This window comes from Triturus cristatus, chromosome 4_2, assembly GCF_964204655.1.
Source record: "Triturus cristatus chromosome 4_2, aTriCri1.1, whole genome shotgun sequence".
Lineage (NCBI taxonomy): Eukaryota > Metazoa > Chordata > Amphibia > Caudata > Salamandridae > Triturus > Triturus cristatus.
Window position 1 is genome coordinate 298,412,193 of NC_140586.1, and position 20,082 is coordinate 298,432,274.

The 20,082-nt window shown below is 44.2% G+C and overlaps 1 long non-coding RNA gene across 1 annotated transcript in view; it reads right to left on the reverse strand.

The window, feature by feature from the left end:
* The window catches only part of LOC146833740 (uncharacterized), an 86,867-nt gene that overhangs the window by 10,674 nt on the left and 56,111 nt on the right, over positions 1–20,082 (reverse strand). The window contains exon 2 of the long non-coding RNA XR_014960267.1: positions 5,146–5,387. This is a non-coding gene — a long non-coding RNA (uncharacterized LOC146833740). The remainder of the gene's footprint in view (positions 1–5,145; positions 5,388–20,082) is intronic.

A 20,082-nucleotide genomic window follows, 5' to 3' on the forward strand; every position in this document is an offset into this window, starting at 1 on the left:
AACTGTTATTGTAAGTTAAACTGCTTGCTTTTATTTGAATGAGAACGGTCTGTTTTTCACATCCCTAGACTTGCAACGCGACCTCAGTCTCTACACTGTGTGCAGAAGTCTTCAAGGTCAAATAACAATGTATGCTGTTGATTCAGGTTGATCGGCCCATGTTCTAGACACAACACGCACACAGCTGCAAATATCCGAAACTCGGGTGCCCTTAATATTGCATTGCATGCATGATGCTGGCACTTGGAGAAAACCTTTCCATCTACAGAGAGCGTTGCTGATCCTGTGATTTGATTCACCTTAGCTGATCTTGGAGGTATGGGGTTCCCCGTTCAAACCTAGAGACCTTCTATTATTATAAAACCAAGCTTCTAGCCAGGGGAGGGTGGTACACAAGGTGCTATAAGACCTGTTTCCACTATCATTATAACATGATTTCTCCCTATGTGTTTTATGGAATTGTAACAATGCTGATTGTTTTATTTCTAATCATTTGCCTTCTTATGTTAGCCAAAATATTGCATCCTAGAGCACGTAGTTAAAAATAAACATTTTAAACGTTTTCCGTGTCTCTGATTACTCACGTTGTGGACTTGTATGTGAATAAAAACGAAAGAGTGTTCTTGATTCCCACTATTCCTGAGGGTACCCTAAGTCGCTTGTTCTGGGTTGTCTAATCATTGGTAGCTTCGCTGTAGTACGGAGTACGAATGAGACACTGATGCTAGTCGGATAGGGGTTCGGGATACTGAGGTGAGTTTTTTGGTACACCACAATTCACTGAGGTCCTGGTTTCCTGTGCATAGTTCTGTGCATGAGCAGAATCCCCGCAACAGCGTGGGTTGTTAAAATAGATGAGCTTTAAGTTGTTTCCTGAATTTACAGTAACTGGGATAAGAACGGATGTGAAGAGGGAGCTTGTTCCAGTACAAGGGGGCGAGATAAGAGAAAGCCTTACCACCACTGCGTGTAAGCCGGATACGGGGGATCCACAGCAGTGAATTCGAGCTGGATCTTAAATTACGGCAGGGGGCATATGCTTTCATGCTTCTGAAGATAGGGTGGGCCTTTGCCCTTTAAAGCATTGTATGTAAGGCAGCAGATTTTAAAATGTGCACGTTTCCTCATAGGAAGCCAGTGTAGTTCTTTCAGCAGTGGAGCCAACGGGCAGTTGAGCAAAAGCCTTGCAGCAGTATTTTGAACCACTTGAAGCTTAGATATAAGTGATTCAGTGGCCTCAACAGGGCGGTGCCATAGTCCAATCTGCTTATTACTAAGGCCTGGATCAGCGTTCTCCGGGCGGTGATAGGAAGATAAGGGAAGATTCTATGCAAAAGGCGTAAGTAGTGGTAGCATGAGCCAGTAGTGGTCAGGATATGATTTCTCATGGTTAGGGCTTGGTCATTTTTTGGTCAATTTTTATCCCCAGGTTTTTTACTGCATGATTGGGTAAAGGGGGGGACGCCCAGCTGCTGCGCCCACCAGTCATCAGTCCACAAGGCAGGGGTTTTACCGAACAGCATAATCTCGATCTTATTTGCATTCAGCTGGAGATAGTTCTTGTTCATCCAGTCTGAGATGGCTAGCATGCCTGAGGAGTACCGTTCTTTTTCTGCCGCCAGTTCATGGCCAGGTATAAACAGCAGCTGTGTATCGTCAGCATAAGAAATTATATCAAAGCCAAATTGCTCCGCAATCTCCGCTAAAGGGGCCATGTAAATATTAAACAAGGTAGGGCTCAAACATGAGCCCTGCGGCACTCCCTTATCTAGGATTGATTTGCGTGAAGAATAAGCACCCATGATGACAGTTTGATGTCTGTCACTCAGAAAACGATGGAGCCATTTTAATGCCAGACGCTGAATGTTAATTTCTTGTAACCTCTCCATCAGCCTCATATGGGAGATGGCGTTGAAGGCTGAGGAGAGGTTCAATAATACAAGTATCATTGGGTTTCCTGCATCCACTCCCAGGCGCAGAGAGTTAGTCACTGCCAGAAGCGCTGTCTCGGTGCTTTGGCCCAGGCGAAAGCCAAATTGGGAAGGATCAAGGATCTGATTAGTTTCTAGATAAGAGCTGAGTTGCTTATTGACGAGACTTTCGAGTTGTTTGGCTAAAAGAGGTAGTAAAGATATAGGGTGATAGTTGCCTAGCAATTTGTAATCCAGAGAAGGCTTTTTTTAGAATGGGGCGTACACAGGCCGTCTTCCATTCTGCCGGGATGGTACCTGTTTTAATTGAACAGTTAAAAATCTCTAAGATGCCTGGGGCACAAAGCGTGGCCAACAGGGACATTATTTTAGGTGGGCAGGTATCCAACGGAGAACCTGACTTTGCAGATACCAGGGAGCCATGGATTTCTCCTAGTGAAAATGGCTCAAAACTCTCTAAAATGTAAGGGGTGGTTGTTGGATGCTTAGATTTGGGGGTGGGAATTACTGGGTCTTGATTAGGGACGATGTGTAGTTTTGAATAAATGTTGGAGATTTTGTCATGAAAAAAGTTAGCCAGCGAGTTGCAGAAATTCTGGGACTCAGGCAACGCTTGGGAGCACGCCGTGGGAGTGATGAAGTTGTGAACTATGTTAAAAAGGGCTTTGGATGAGTTACTCGCCTGATTGATTTGATTAACGATATGTCTACGTCTTGCTAATTTGATGTTGTGGTGGTAACGGGCCAGCGATTGTCTGTACAAGTCTTTGTCAAGGGATATTTGTTGTTATGCCAGCGTCGCTCTAAAATCTTTCATTTTGCTTTTTCAGTTTTTAACTCTGGTGTGTACCAGGGGGCCAAGGGTCGGTAATAGGTGGCACGGCAAGGTCTGAGAGGGACAGTTAAATCTAAAGCTGCCGTCAGGGCAGAGTTGAAGGACTCCAGCAAGTTCAAGACCGATTGATTGGTTTGGGGCAGGTTGATGTTGAAAACATCCTGAAAGGATTCTATAGTCAGTTTATGCCATGGCCTATAGGTGTCACCTACTAGTCTACCATTCTTGATGTATCGCACAGTTAATGCTCCAGTTATTTTCGGTCCTTGGGTGCACCCTTTGATGTACCAATGTTTTATGGAATTTGATATGACTCCACCTCAGCACCAACAGAGTTTTTTGTAATCTGGTCCTGATGATGACCTGAAATGCAACCCTGTTAAAACGGCGTCGACCTCCCAGCACAATGTCTGGTGTTCATTGGTTCCTAAACATGTTCTTCATTAATTGTATTCTCTTTCTTCGTGTTTTGTTACCATTCTTTAAGTAGTAATTTTTCTGCAGTCTTCATTGTTCCTTACACTTTGCCACGTGTCACTAGCTCTGTTCACTTTTTGCACGAGCACTGATGTGCACACCAATGTTTGGATTACACTTACATACAGTGTACACAGTGCTGATACACCATCTACAAATTGTATTAGTATTTTTCTCAACATAGACTGCTTTATTTTCTAAAAAATTATTGTTGTGTCCCTGCTTCTTTTCTGTTGTGATTGGTGTTTACATTCTACCTAATCGTCTATAAATGTTACCTGTTGAGACATTGTTGCTAATAAAACCATTGGCCGTATATTTATCTATATATTGTTTCAAATGTCGGTCTCTTTATCGTCAGTGCATATATTCTGCCACATAGTCATTTAAATCAATCGTACCATCATATTGTCTGTGGGGTAGTAGCTGTCCTGCTTGCTGTTTACTAAAGACTTCTAACATAGGATGATATTCCTTAGGAATCATTTTAATTAAATTAATATCTTCCGCAGATTTTCCCACAGATACCATAGCTGCCCTTTGTAGATGAGCATCAATATTCTCTGATGCCAAATCTACTTCTTGATTGCAAATAGTTTTACAATTTAATGACTGAAATTGTATTGTGCCGTGGTCCCTAATAATCTTAGGGTTATGTTTAACTAACCATGGATTTCCTAAAATGATCTGGAATTGAAGACTATCGATTATATCAAATGTGTTCTGATCATCTTGACTAATAACTAGTATATAAGCGGTGGAATGGGGGATTCATCTAGATTTGAACTCTATACCATCTACCGCTCTCACTTGTTCTGGGTTTTTCTTAATGCAGTGTAATTTCAAATTCCTAATGTTTCCAACCTAAAAAATTCCCAGTAGCCCCTGAATCAAAGACTGCTGTAAGATGTGATTTTTTTCATTTTCCTGCAATGTTATGTTCAAACAGACATGTGTTGTACCTGGCTGTAATGTGTTCAAATGTTTTTGGGAGGAGCCTACTAAACAATTGACTCAACAAACCCCTCCTTACTTCAGTTGAGCATTCTAGTTTTCCTGATGTCTTACTCTTTTCACATGTTTCTTCTTGCATTGCCTAACGTTATGTTGATCTAAACCACAATTTAAACACAACCCTTGCTCCCTTCTCTTGCCCCTTTCTTCTTTAGAGGCATATCAGCAACAACCGGCAATAATTATCGCTAAGCGCACTTAGCGCTAGGATAATTATCGCCGGCTAGCGTGGATTTTTATCGCTGAGATAGCGTGCTATTAGCAACGCTTATCTCAAAAGCGATAAAAATCCTAGTGCTAACTGCCAAACGTGAGATTATTGCTGGAAACCCAGCGATAATCCCACGAAGTTTGGCGATAGCTTGCTGATAGGGCCTCACATACTTAGCCATGATATCCACCTTCCATAGGATATCATGGCTAAATCAGGTTCAAAGCAGGCGTAAGGAAAGTAGCGATAACAGAGGTTATCGCTACTTTTCTTGTCGCTATGCTGCCTTGCGTGAGGCTTGATAATAGGAGAAATGTCGCTTAGCGACATTTCTCCCGTTATCCTGGGGAGGAACGCCCACTTTGCATCTCATTAGAGATGCATAGATGGTCATTAGTAACTCAGGCGCTAAGGCAAGGTTTCACGCGATAGCGTGACCTTGCTAATATAGCGATAAAATTATCGCCGCTTTTCGGCCGAAAAAAGCCACAAAAGCGGCGATCATTTTATATCGCCGCCTTGTAGATATGCCCCGAAGTTAGTAGATGTACAGTACCTAATTGCATTGGCTGAAGAGGGGGAAGGGTGGTTCTTAGTACTTCAGGATTTCTCTCAAACATTCTTGTTCTAAATTTAGATCCTCTGTTTTCAAATTGTCTGTGTCATGAGCCACTCACCTGAATTGCAGGCGATTCCGCTGGTGAGATGCTGGACCGCCCACACCCCTTGAGAACAATTCTCAGCCTTCTCAGTTAGGCATATCAAGGCTGGCAATTGACCCCCAGGGAAACGGAGAGTATGATGAAAAAGAGAAACACTCCTGTATCTGTTTCTTGGCTTCTCTACGGGGTTTGGATGGGGCAAGTGGAACACTTTACATCCAGTATCCTGATTGGGATCAGGTCAGTTCTGGGAGGCACTGCAATGGGAAACACAATTATTAAAAGAAGCTCTTATGTAACACACTTATAATTTACATTATAAAAGAAATGTATCCATGTATAGCTGGCTCAACAAGAGCTTTTTGTAAATAACATGACCATGTGAAATCTTCCTTATAAGGCTCAAGAAATACCAAGTTCAAATGTTCAATTGAACCACCTGTTCCAAACAGTTTATTTTTCGCACAGTGTTCAAAGGGGAGGGACCAGAATGTCTACTTGCTCTATGCTCCTCATGTCCTTGGGTGTGAGTTCCTTTTAAAATAGCAATAGTTGAGCTTTCAAGGGTTGCAAGCGCTTGTTCTGTGTGTGTCTTGGCAGCGCCACCTTGCGAGCTGAGTAAATAAACAATCTTACTTGTCTTTTTGTTCTTCTCTTTCAGGAGCTTGGCACCGTGGATTCCAGGCTCTGGTTTGAAGGTAAGTGGGTCTCTGTCTTGGGAATTCAGGAGTAACCCCGGGCGGAGACCTCCGCTCTGCCCGCGGAGTGTCCGGAGATTTGCCTCCTCCGCGTTCCGCAGATAACACGGAGAAGGCAAATCTCCGCACACTTCGCAGCATAGCGGAGTTGGCCAGCCTCCACCCCCTATATTAACAATAAATTATACAACTAATAAGTACATTTAAACCACTTACCTGAACTGCGGCATTCCCGGGCTGCCCTCCTCCTCTTCGTCACAGTTTCTGCTAATTCTTGTGAAAACTGAGCATGCACGCGTGTCAGTGCATGCGCATTTCTTGTGAGAAATGCGCGGTCGCGTACGCATGTGCAGTTTTCGCAAGAATTAGTGGAAACGGTGACGAAGAGGAGGAGGGCAGCCCGGGTACGCTGCAGTTCAGGTAAGTGGTTTAAATGTACTTATTAGTTGTAAAATGTATTGTTAATAATATAGGGGGGGTGGAGGCGGGTGGCGTAGCGGGGCTACGCAGAGGGCCATGAGAGCCACAGAGTTTGTTCGTACCTCCGTGGCCCTCCGCGTAGCCCCACTACGCCCAGGGTTATTCGGGAGGCCAGGGCTCTCTGGAATACAGCTTCATTGGAAATGGATGAAATCAAGTGGGGTCTCATGCATGGGGTGTGGTATTTATAGCTGCGCCCCAAATATTGCCGCCAGATCTCATGGTGAGTCGAGATTTCGTGAGAAGACGCAGATTTCATACATGGGCAAGCAGGCAGCCATTTCCTGCATGAAAGTGCCATTTCTAAAGGAACCAATGACCATGAAGGGGGCTTCATGGACTCAGGAAAGAGAGGGCCATGGGAGTTACAGGCTTTAGGGAGGACAAGTACCTGGGGAGCGGCAGAAAGTCTTAGGGTAAAAACAGCAGCACACAGAGTGCACCCTCATTGGGCACGAGTGAGAAGTGCAAGAGTTCCCCTCCCCCCCCCCCCCCCCCCAAGGCCGACTGACTGGTCAAAGCTTGCGGAGGAACAGGGTGTGAAAGCGATGAACCAGAAGAGGTGCATGAACAAAGAAGGTCGGTTCCAAGGACTGGTCTCATGGCCCGTAGCCCTTCCAATCGACAATGTAGTGAAGATGACCCTTGATTGATTTTGAGTCCAGAATCCTATTGACCTCATATGCAGGACGATTTTCAACAAGAACAGGAAGTTGGGGATTGTCAGGGCGGGTGTCCAGATGAATGGGTGTGAGGAGGAACACAAGAAACACTGAGTGTATATCATATTCAGGGGTAAGAGCAGTTTCACAGTAACAGGAGTAATCATGGTCACAATGGGAAATGGTTCAATATATCAGGCTTCTAACTTGTGGCACTGTTCCAGACGGAGATTGTGAGTTGAGAGCCAGACTAGAACACCCGGCTGAAGAGGAGGCTCTGGAGAGCGATGTTTGTATGCATTTAATTTCATTCTCTGTGTGGTTTACCCAAGGTTGGTCTGAATTTGTTAATGAAGTAGCTGTAGTTATTGAATGTGTCCCTCTACGATGGTACCAAAGAAGGACCAAAATATTAAAAATGCATCTCTTTAGGATGTGAGCCCATAGTATAAAAAAAAGGAGAGTACCCGGTTGCTGAATGTGTACTGTTATTGTATAAAAATTCAGCCAGAGGAAGGGCTTTATCCACTCACTAGTTACAGTAGAAAGCAAATCACGTACAATTTGTTCCATGGACTGATTCGCATGTTCTGTCTGCCCATCATATTGGGGATGATAGGCAGACAACATGCCCAGAGATGCACCATGACTATGCCAGAAGTTAGATGTGAACTGTGCCACTCGATCTGAGATAATCTTGGACGGAAGACCATGGAGGTTTACAGCTTGTTTGATAAATATTTCGCTCAATTTCGCTGATTCCGCTGCAGTGGGAATTTTCAGTAAAGGAATAAAATGAACCATCTTGGATAGTGAATCCACTACCACTAGGATTGCGGTATTCTTATTCGACATTAGTAGCCCGTAACAAACTCTAAATTGATGGTATGCCATGGAACCGAGGTATCGGTGCTGCTTGCAACAAGCCACTGGGGCGGTGTGAGAGGTTTTATTGCATGCACAATGAGACAGGCCTGTGTGTATTCCTGTAGGTTGAGGGGCATAGGGGCATATTTACAAGCCCCTTGCGCCACTTTTGCGTCACTTTTCCCATGTTAAAAGTGACGCAAAAGTGGTGCAAGGGGCTTGTAAATCTGCCCCATAGTTCGCCACCAAAACTGATGTTTACAATTGTCTAAGGATTTTTCAATGCCCACATGCCCTGCCAAGGCTGTGTCATGATTCCAGCCAATTGCTTTTTAATAAGCTGAAGGGTAGGAACAAACAGTTTGTCATTATGAAAGAACAACCCTTCGCGGATGGTGTTTACCTGTTCTGATAACCACTGCCCTCAATCAACGTATTGGAGTACTCTTTGTGTTTCTTCACAGAACTCCTCACTTTTGCAGATGGCTATAAATGATTCTTGTGGGATGATGTCATGAGGGTCTTCTGAGCATGGGGGAAGGTGTAGAAAATCCATAGTGAGACAGGGTATCAGCCTTGATTTGTTTTATACCTTGGCGATAAGTGATACGAAAGTCAAATTCACTAAAGAATAGTAGCCAGTGCATCTGTCGAGGAGTTGGAGCCTTTACTGAACCAAAGAACTTTAGGTTTTTATGGTCTAAATAAATGGTAGGTGTGTCACTGTATAATTCTGCAAATTAAAAATTGATGGACAGAATGCAGAACAATGTCATACATTCACCCCAGTACAGAGATCTGGGCCTAAATCCTTTGTTTTTTTGCTCACCATGCCATTCCAGTTTTGACCCAGCCATATGCAAATCAGTCTTGACCCTGCACCAAACGGGAACAGTCCAGCTCGAACTACCAAGCCAGGTCCCCCCTGGACTGGAAACAAGCATCCTAGGACCGGTTTCGGAATTTCAGCCCTCATCAGCCAGTATAGCTGGACTCCAGTGGCATGGAGAGCACAGGACCCACGTTTGGGCATACCCGTCCCACTCGGGGTGACAAATGCAAAATAAGAAACCGGTCCCAGGATGCTTGTTTCCAGTCCAGGGAAGACATGGCTTGGCAGTTCGGGCTGGACTGTTCCCATGAGGCACAGGTTCATGACTGATTTGCATATAGCTGTGTCTGAACTGGGGAGGCAAAGTGAGCTAAAGAATTATGATGGATTCAACCCAGATCTGTGACTAGGGGTGAGTGTTTGAAAAGTTTCAGCAGGCCGTCCATCATCTCCCTGTGTTTGCTTTGTTCGCCCTAAGTTGGCAGGGTATGCCTAGATGTGGGTTCCTTGCTCACTTTGCCACTGGATTCAAGCTAGGCTGGCTGAAGAGGGCTGTTAGCCTGAAACCTGTCCCAGGATGCTTGTTTCCGGTCCAGGGAAGACATGGCTTGGCAGTTTGGGCTGGACTGTTCCCATGAGGCACATGGTCAAGACTGATTTGCATATAGCTGTGTCTGAACTGGGGTGGCAAAGTGAGCTAAATAATGATGATGGATTCAACCCAGATCTGTGACTGGGGGTGAGTGTTTGAAAAGTTTCAGCACTCCATCCATCATCTCCTTGTGTTTGCACTGTATAATTCTGTTCAGTTAATAATAACTTCTTGGAAAAGTAAGCTATGGGGTAAAGATGCCTGGTCTCTGGATCCCTTTGTATCAGCACCCCTCCTACTGCTTCTTGAGAGGCATACGCCTCCAAGTAGAAAGGATGGCCTGAGTCTGGGTGATGAATGATGGGTGCTGTGGTGAACTTTTGATTCAAGGCGGGAAGGTTTACTCAGCTTCTTCTGACCACTGGAAGGTTTTTCCTTTTTTGAGCAATTGTGTGATGGGTATTAGTATGTCCAAAAAATGTGTGATAAACCTCCAGGAACAATTAGCAAATCCCAGGAGGCATTGTATTTCCTTTACAGTTGCCAGGAGAGCCACTTCAGTATTGCTTGAACTTTCTTGGGTTCCATGATTATCCCCTCAGGAGAGAGGTAGTACCACAAGAATTCTATGGATCATATATGGAATGCACATTTTTGAGTTTGGCAAGTAAGTTATTGTATGGTACATTGGAGGATGGTCCTGATGTATTGTGCATGCTCATCTTCAGTTTTGGAATAAATATATATATAGTCTATATAGACAATAGCGCAGACATTCAATAACTTTCGTAGGACTTCATTTATAAAAATATTGTAATGCCCCTGGGGCATTACAAAGCCTAAACGACATGACCGTATATTCAAACAGTCCAAACTCAGTCCTGAAGGCAGTTTTCCATTCGTCGACCTCTCAGATGCAAATGAGATGGTAGGCTCCCTGTAGATGTAATTTGGTATAAATAATGGAAGTGGGTACTGGTTTTTGATGGTGGCCTTATTGACTGCCCGGTAGTTGATGCAAGCCCATAATTACCCATTCTTCTTCAGAAACGACGAACAACAGGGTTGAAAGAGGGGAAGTTAAATGCCTGATAAACCCCAATCCCCGTAATTCATCCAGATAAGCCTTTAGCTGTTGTGTCTCAGGCTCCTTTATAGCATATATTTGACTGCAGAGAAGTGGAACCTGAGGAATGAGATCAATTATGAAATCGAACGGCATGTGAAGGGGTAACTTACTTGCCTTTTTAGCATCAAAAACGTAGGCATAATCTAGATACAGGGCTGATCAAAGCTTTTCCTGAGTTGCTTGATTGCCAACACAATGTAGAGGGACCAATAGCTCAGGGGTATCCTGACAACAAGACAGAAAACAACTGAGAGGATCTAGAGTAATCTTTTGCAGGGCCCAATCAATTTTTGGGTTACGGCATTCTAGCCACGGGAACCCCTAGGATATCGCCAAATGTAGGAGTATCAATAAAATCAAATGCAATTTCCTCTGTATGACCATTTCAACACACCATTAACAAGGGCACAGTTTGCAATCAGATTACAGCGGAAGATAGCTCAGAGCCATCCACAGCCCGAATCAACTCTGGTTCATCCTTTTGGATTTTAGTTATTCCCAACTGGGCGGCAAAAGAAAGGTCCAAGAAATTGCCTGTTGCACCAGAATCAATGAGCATAGGAAGGACTTTCCTTAGTTGGGGAGATATCACTAATGTGACAGTGATGGTCAAATGACACAGCACCCTACAAATGGTATTAGCCAGTTACTGAGAGATCTTTATAGTCTCTTTGCTCAACAAGCCAACCTCCAAACCTGTCGAGCAGTCTAGTTTCCCTGGCCTGTTTCTTTCCTCTGAACGGTAGCAATTTCCTTTCTATTCAAAGACTTGGCCAAGCACTCCTAAGCCAAATGCCCTACTTTGCCACAATACAGACATAGGTTGAGCTTTCTTCTTCATTATTTTTTGTCTGGAATTAAGGAACTGCACATTGCCCCAATTTGCAAGGGTCCAATGTCTTGTTCTTTGCCATCAATTTCCCTTTTCTCTGTTTTAAAAACCACTACTATGTTTTGCCCATGGGGTCTCTCTCCTCTTTGCTCACTGAGGCAATGCTCTAGTTTCACCACCTGATCTATGAAGGCTGAGCTGTCATGTGGCAGATTGACAATTTGGGCTAGCGAATCCTTGAGGTCATCTCTAAAATCTCGACAAAAAAGATGACTCCTTTTTTCCTCTGATCATCGGGTTTCTGTAAAACCAAACTGTTGAAAGTGGCTATTTAAGATAATAGATATTTAAATCCTTGTTTTGGTTTGGTTTGGTTTGAAAAGCTCATTGTCGCTGGACAGGACAAATACATGCCAAGCGAACAACTTTCTCATGCTCCCCTTAAACTTATTAAAATCATACAAAATGGGTCACTTGTGTCTACAAGGGAAATAGAACAATTAGCAGCATTTCCACTTAGATATGAAATCACAGACACAACTTTGGCAGCATCATTGGGAAAGGCTGTAGGTCTGCAAAAAAACTGCAACTGACATTGACTCATAAAGAAATCATATTTGGCTCTATCCCCGTAGAATCGTTCTGGTGCGGCCACGGGAATCTGTACTGGCGTGGTTACTGTAATGTTTAGGGGTTGTGCCCCTATCAGTCTAGATTGTGGCCCTTTCCTAGTTGGTTCACCAAACTTGGGAGGAAAAGAGGGAGAACGGGCTGTTTTAGGTATTGACCCTCCCCATGGCATTAATCGTGGATTAAGCCTTTGCCATTCTCCTTTTAATTCAGCACTTTCATCTCTTAGTCTCTGCACTTTAGTTTGTAAACTATTTAGGACCCTGGCCAGCTCTTCCATCCTTGGGGTTTCCTCAGCTAAGATGTGGGCTAGGTCTTGTACATTCAACTGGTCTTGGGACTCCATGTCACCCAAACGGAATATTAAATGTTGTGGCTTGGCTTTCTCTCACAAGCCACTCACCTGAATTGCAGATGATTCTGCTGGGGCGATGCTGGACCACCCACACCACTTGAGAACAAATCTCAGCCTTCTTTGCTAGGTGTATCTGGGCTGGCAATTGACCCCCAGAGGAATGGGGGAGTGGGATGAAAAAGAGAAATATCGGTATCTGTTTCTAGGCTTCTCTTCTGGGTTTGGGTGGGACAGGTGGAACGCCTTGAGTCACGTATCCCTCTGATTGGTACTGGGCCAGTTCTGGGAGACACTGCATTAGGAAACACAATTATGAATGAATGAATGAAAAAAGTATTTGATAAAGCGCACTGTGGCCAAGCGGCTTCCTGGCGCTGATAGCTAAGACCAACAGTCACAAGGGCAGCCCGAGAAATTTAGCAAGAATACGCCTGAGAGAACAGAAAAGTTTTCAATGCTTTGCGAAAATGAGAGTAGATAGGAATGGATCGCATAGAGAGGGGAAGGCTGTTCCAGAAACGGGGGGCCAGAACAGAAAAACGTGTGCCTCCAGTTCTGGATTTACGGAAACGAGGGACATTAAGAAGGGCCAAAGTAGAAGAGCGAAGAGTGCGAGCAGGAGTGTGAGAGGAAATAAGAGAGCAGATAAAGGCCGGAGCAGAACGGGCAAGAGCCAGAAAGACAAGACAACCCATTTTGAAAAGCGACCGCTGAAAAACAGGAAGCCAATGAAGAGACTTGAGCACAGGGGTAATATGATGAGTTTTAGAGAGGTGGAAAATGAGACGGGCGGCCTGGTTCTGAATAGCTTGCAAGCGGCGTGTTTCATAAGCTGGAATGCCCACGTACAAGCTGTTCCCATAGTCGAGGCGAGAGGTGATCAAGGCCATGATAATGATTTTAAGTGCATCTGAAGAAAAGAAACGGGAAATCTTTCGGATGAGCCGAAGAGATAGAAAACAAGAGGAAACAACAGAGCTGATTTGAGCGTGCATGGAAAGATTATGACTGACCTGGATCCCCAAAGTTCTGACTGAGGAAACAGGAGTGGGAAGGGAACCAAAGGTGGAGGGCCAGAAGGCAGAAGACCAAGGACTGGATGAGCCGCCCGTCAAGACCAACTCGGTCTTGTCCGGGTTGAGTTTAAGATGGTTAGAGATCATCCATTCAGAAATAAAGACCAAAGAAGAGTGAAATTTCGAAAGAGACAAAGATGAAGAAGAAAGATCAAAGACAAGCTGGAGGTCGTCCGCGTAATTATACACGGAGACCCCCAGGTCGAGGAGAGCAGTAATAAGGGGATAGATGTAAAGGTTGAAAAGCAGAGGAGAAAGAGAGGAACCTTGGGGAACCCCACAGGAGACCAAACGGGTGGGGGCAGAAAAGCCGGACAAATGAACTGCCTGAGAACGACCTGAAAGAAAGGAGGCGAGCCAAGAGAGTGCCGGACCCCGAATGCTCGCTGCGCTGGCGCGGTCGAGAAGGATGGAATGATCAACCGTGTCAAACGCAGCGGACAAATCAAGGAGAACCAAGGCTTGAGGGAGAGAGGAATCAGCCTTTGATTTCAACTCATCTAGGACCGCAAGGACCACTGACTCTGTAGATTGGCCTCGGCGGAAACCTGCTTGATGGGAGGCCAAGAGATGGTTCTCCTCAATATAAGCAGATAGGCAAGAAGTGACATAACTTTCTAAAATCTTGCCGAGATAGGGAAGAAGGGAAATGGTCCTAAAGTTAGAGGGGAGTGAAGGATCTAGACCAGGCTTTTTAAGAATAGGCAGAACAATAGCAGATTTAAAGGATGAAGGGACTGAGCCCAGGGCAAGAGAAGCATTAAGGAATGAAAGAAGGGGAGAAGGACAGTTAGTAAATAATGCTCTCAATATACGGGCAGGGGCACAGTCAGCCGGAGAGCCAGACTTAATCTTAATAATCAAGGTGAGAAATGTGTCTAAAGAAATAGGGGGAAAAGAATCGAAAAAAGAAGAAGATACCGACTGAGAAGGAATGGAAGAAAGAAGGGGAAGCGAGGGAATATTAGATTTGATCTTGACGATCTTCTCAATGAAAAAGTCATTGAGAGAAGAGCATAGGTCCTGAGAGGGGATGAGACTGGAATTGGTGCGGTCCGAGAACTCCAGGTCATTACCAGAGAGAAGATCTCCTTGGATTTGTTAGCAGAAACGGCTCGCTTATATTCGTATAGGAGATGTTTATATTGAGCCCGAAGAGCGGGGCAATAATTACGTCTCCAATGACGCTCAGAACGTCTCAGATCTAATTTCAGAGCTTTGAGATCGGAGGTAAACCATTTATGAGCGTCATAGGGACGAACGGCCTTAGTTTTCCTGAGCGGAGCAACCTGGTCGCAAGATGAAGACAGCCAGGTGCTGAGCGCTTCAGCTTGAGAATCCAGGGATTATTAAAAGAAGCTCTTATATAACACACTTATAATGTGCATTATAAAAAGAAACATACTCCTGCATACCTGACTCAACAACAGCTTTTTGTAAATCACATGACCCTTGAAAATATTCCTTATAAGGCTCAAGAATTACTAAATTCAAATAATCCATAGAACCACCTTTTCCAATCAGTTTAATGTTCGCACGATGTTCATGGGGGGCGAACCAGAATATCTACTCGCTCTGTGCTCTTCAAGTCCTTGTGTGCAAGTTGCTTTTCAAATAGCAATAGTTGAGCTTTCAAGGGTTGCAAGCGCTTGTTGTGTGTGTCTCTTAGCGGCACTGCCTGGTGCATTGAGTAAAAAAGACGATCTTACTTGTCTTTATGTTCTTCTCTTTCAGGAGCACGGGCCGTGGATTCCAGGGTTTGGTTGGCAGGTGCACCGTGGGAAAAATACGTGAGAAGTATGGGGAAATTTCAGGCATTGAGGCACCATTTCAAAAGGAACCAATGACCATGTGGGGGGCTGCAGGCACTCAGGAAAGAGAGGGCGATGGCGGGTTGCAGAGTTTAGGGAGGACAAGCACATGGGGCGCAGCAGGGACTCTTAGGGCTAAACCAGTAGCACATAGAGTGCACCCTAATCAGGCACCAGAGGAAAGTGCAACAGTCTGTCTGTTAATCTTTTATCGATTCTTATAGTTAAATTGATTACATTTTCTACACTTTTACGGAGAACTGGATTCTGAGACAGAATAGAATTTTTAGTTCATCATTTAGTCCCCTTTGAAAAATGTTTTTTTTCCTTTTCTTCAGGTCAATGGGTTTTGAATATCAATTTTTTTAAATTGAGTCACATGCTGCCTAAGATCTAGTAGCTCATGATCAGGCCCTTGAGTTAATGCTCTTCTATCAAAAATTCTCCTTAATTCTTTTTTGAGTGCATCAAAATAATTTGACAATGGGTCGACCCTTTCTATTAAAGTCGTAGTCCAAGTTAATGCATCTCCTGATAAATAGGATAACATGAACGAAACCTTAGATTCTGACGTGGAAAGGAACTGGTCCTACATAAAATTTGAAACCCACATTGATTTAAGAAGATCCCTAGCTTTTATGAGTCACCACTGTTCCTTTCTGGTGGAGCTAACGGTATGGTTACAGTTACATCAATATGAGGACACGGATCAAAGGTACTACCTCCACTAGATTTTTGTCTAAATTTTTACCTCATGTTGAAGCCCCCACAACTAATCATTGTATTTATTTAAAGAGGAATACGAACATGTCGGGAAGCTATAATTAAAGGGCTTGATCCATCTGACCCCCAGATGAAATTGTTAAGTTCCTGCGCATACATGATCAGTCAACAAAGTCAATACAATAATGAGAGGTTCCACTCATAGAAAGGTTTATGTTAGTAATAACAGATCCTTTGTTTGATGACGATATCACAAGGAGGGAGCAAGAGGTTTGGCCCACCTGCCCGCAGAGACTACTACTTTTACTTATATTGACTTATTGTTGGTACCTAAGTGACTAACTTCTTTCATCTGTCAATTGTCTTTTCATAATTGCAATCCATGTAGAAAAAGTAGAGCACAGGCATTATTTCATCGAATTTTACAGTATATTTATGGTTTAATAGTGATTTTAACCCGTGAGACACTTTTTAGTGTAATTGTTGTTGAATGATTTTAAATCTTGTTGATTCTTAGCTGCTATAAACAGTGAGGAAAATTGTAATGGTTTTAATGAACTAAACAATAAAAAATAAAAATAAATCATTTAATGTGATATATTTAAATACGTGTTGTCTGTGCAATTAATTCTCACTCCTAACTTCCTCCAAATCATTTCATTGCTTTCCAAATATCATCAAGAGAAAAGGTGGAGAAATTGATGGCACCTAGGAAGATAAGACAACACAGGCTTCACAAACTGTTGTAGTTCACATCTTTCAATTTACCAATCTGCAGTAGTGACACAAAGCTAGTTCTATTCACCTCCACAGAGAGACCATGACTTCTAAATGTAACAGAAATCACAGCAGCCCATATAGAGGGGAAAAAGGTAAGGGGAAGAGAGACATAAACACTGATGTAACGCACGTCACACTTGCTCCTGTTATGCTATGGAAGTCTGTAAGAAACAATATCAGATTAGTAAAGAACCTTTTACCTTGAGTAAAATATACAATCCTTCTACCTAATTACCTCAAGCAACAAGTCCTCTATCTCAGCCACTTCTTCTCTAAACTTAGATGCAGTTCTCTGACTGAAAATATAGAAAAACAATGATCAGTGTTGTCTTTTGGAATCCATGCGGTGTGGTTTTCTCAAATACCTTACTAGAGAGTTAAATGCACAGGAGTTCAACTAGGTAATTCTTGAAAATCTGGAATAATAACAATATGTACAATGACGAAGAAGAAAACAAAAGAGACACAAAATGTAAAATAAGAATCTGCTTGAAAAACCAAAAGTGTGATAAAAGGAGAGCGTGCAAATACATGTACATATACAAGGCCTTGAAACTGGTAACATTGAAAGTGCAATCTTAATGGGAAAGATAGTGGAAAAACAGGAAGTCAAAGCCCCAACCCAACACCCCTACTGCAAGCCACTTGCTCCTGGATCATTCTCTGATGACTGCCAGCCACAGACTGCTGAGAGAAGCAATGAGACTCCAACTCCAATCTCCTTTTATGCAATAAAATCCAAGATAGCCACCAATTCCGAAATCCTGCTCCCATGAAGATTCAAGCTAGTGCGTTTTGTTCATTCGCTACTGCACACGCCACCTTTCCACTCATCCTGATTTTCACAATATCTAGTACTCTAACTGCAGTAAGGATTCAGCAAATACCATTTAAACCTGTTCTTCCTGTAATTTCCTGCTACTTCTATGTCATGTAGTTATGATGGTCAGCAGTAGTAACTGTCCTCATGGAAGGTGATCAGATACCCATTTGAGTTTTGTTTGCACTTGATGAACCTGCAAAAATAAATAAATAAATACATAATATTCACTTATACTAGAAGGAACATGCCCTTTTTGCCAATCACCTTCAGAGGAAGAGATGCCTACCTGGCTCTCCTGTTACAAGGTCTGCCTACCCACCCCCTTCCCCTCCAGGTCCTTGGCTAGATCCATACGGAACATGGATTGAGAGTTCATGTGTACCCTGAGCATGGCATGTTTGCATTGTATGTCGCTTCACTGCATGGTGACAGGAATCTGTCCTCCTGGAACTCCTGTGTGTGCACATCTAACACAATGGAGACTGGAAGTGAACCTGCTCAGTTTCTTTGTTTATTGGCTAAAGGTCCTGGACCGTTCTTCAGGCTCTCCTTTAGAGTGGGCCAGGCCGTAGTAGTTTCAGCGGTGGCTTGCATGGATCGAAGTTAGGGGGGGGGGGGGGGGGCGTGGGTGGAGGACACAGGAGGTAGGGAGGAGGATGTGGGAGGGGGAGGACGTGGTGAAAGCGGCTATAAACAAATATATATAGTTTAAAAAACTTACTTTTTCGCCGCTTCCTCACTGCATTCCTCCTCTGTAGCCCGTCCCTCGCTCGGCAACAGGAAGCACACCCAGGCTCCCAGTCAGCCAATCACAACGCTGTCTTAGCAGCGTTGTGATTGGTCTGAGCGTCGTGTTTCGGCGCTTAGATGCTTACTGGAGGCCTGGGCATGTTCTCCACGTAGGCTGTAATGTAGCCTGCATGGAGAACATGCAAAGTGCGCAAGACTGTTTTGGGTGGCCTGAGACGACCGGCCAAGCAGTCATTGCGCACTTTAGGAGGGTACTACCACTCCTTCCCTGCCCCACCCCCTCTCGCAAAGATGTGGGAGAAAGTAAGAGAAAATAAAATGATAATGGGGAGAGGAGTTGGCCTAACGGTTAGGGCAGTCGACCTCGAATCTGGAGAACTGGGTTCAAGTCTCGGCAATGATGCTGAACATCCTGTGATTCTGGGCAAATCACTTAATCTCCCCGTGCCTAATCAAAAAAAAAAAAATAAATGTGTCCTCATGTAACGCAACTGGTGCTATGTAAAGCGCTCTGATACCTGATTCTGGTCAAGTTCGCGCTATATAAAACTCAGTAAAAAAATTATAACACCAGTTATTATCATTTTTTTTTCTCTGTGTTTCACTGCAAAAAAAGGAGGGGGCTACACTCCACCACCTTAGCGGAGGAACCGCCACTGAGTAGTTTGAGGGTGAGTGTAGCCTCCCTTTGAAATACAAAGGCAGTCCTGCCTTTCCCTGCTTCCTTTTTCCCCAGAAGTGTCGCTGCAGGCAAATTTGTGTGGTGTCTGGAGGGAATCATTCTCCCACATTTGTGCCTTCCTTTCACATCAACTTTCAGGTGCACTCAACAACCTCTCCTCCTGGTGATTCTACAAATCAAAGAGTATGGCTGGTGCAGCCTGCGTGAAACTTTCCGACATCCAAACAACACATTACTCAAAACATAGAAGAGCTCTGGAATTTCTATCTGTATCTTCCAGACAGAGATAAGCACTGTGTAGAAAGCCCAGCCCGTGCTCCAGAGTATTCTTTACCAAGGAAGCCCTCAGCAGTGAGCTTCAGTTCTCTCCAGGGCTCTGGGTAACTGGCCGTCTCCCTTACAAATCATGGGAGGCTTGAGGATCCTGAACTCGTGCAGAAATGCTGTTCGACTCTCTTCTTGAGAAGAAAAAACATTTAGTAGGAAGTGGGTGCTTGTAGGTCTCTCTGCAGGAGGAAAAGCTGTCCAAAAGAGGAGAGCACTGAGAAAGCCCTGTAGAAGGATTGAAGAACCAACCAAAACCCCAAGGCTGCAAGGCCCAGAGGAGGAATGTGGGGAGACCATTCTGCCCCAGAAATTGCCAGTTTGTGCCCCTGGTTTCCCCCAACGGGACCGTGAGCTTGCCTGGTCCTTTTCTTTGTCCTGGGTGGATCTGGAGGGATTTCCAGTGTGACCTAACCTCCTAAATTCCCCTAAAGCATACGAAACTAACAGTTGCAGAGCTATTTTCCCCTAAAGCCAGTCTTCATGGTCCCTTTTGTTCAGCCAGTCGCCTTCTCCATGGTTCTACAGATGGAAATCTGATCTCCTTTGGCATGGCTTTCCCGCCACTTCAGTCACCTCAAACTACTGTGTGTGCCTCCAGCTTTGGCCCCTCATTACACCTGTGTCCGAAATTATGGCAAGCGAGCACGAGTGAATAGCTCCAGTCCCCTTTCAATTGCTCCTACTCTGGTACCCACTATGGGCATCGTTTACAATGATGTTGCGCCACTTTTTGCGACGCTCCGGTGGCGCAGGGGCCTGCTCCATGTTTACCAGGCAGCACTAAGCCACTTTGCGTGGTTTAATGCGGCCTTGTAAATATCAATCCCTTTAATGCAGTTTTCTGCATTAAAGGGGTGTGCAATGGGTGTTGCTGGGACATTCCCAGCAACACCCATGGCTTGA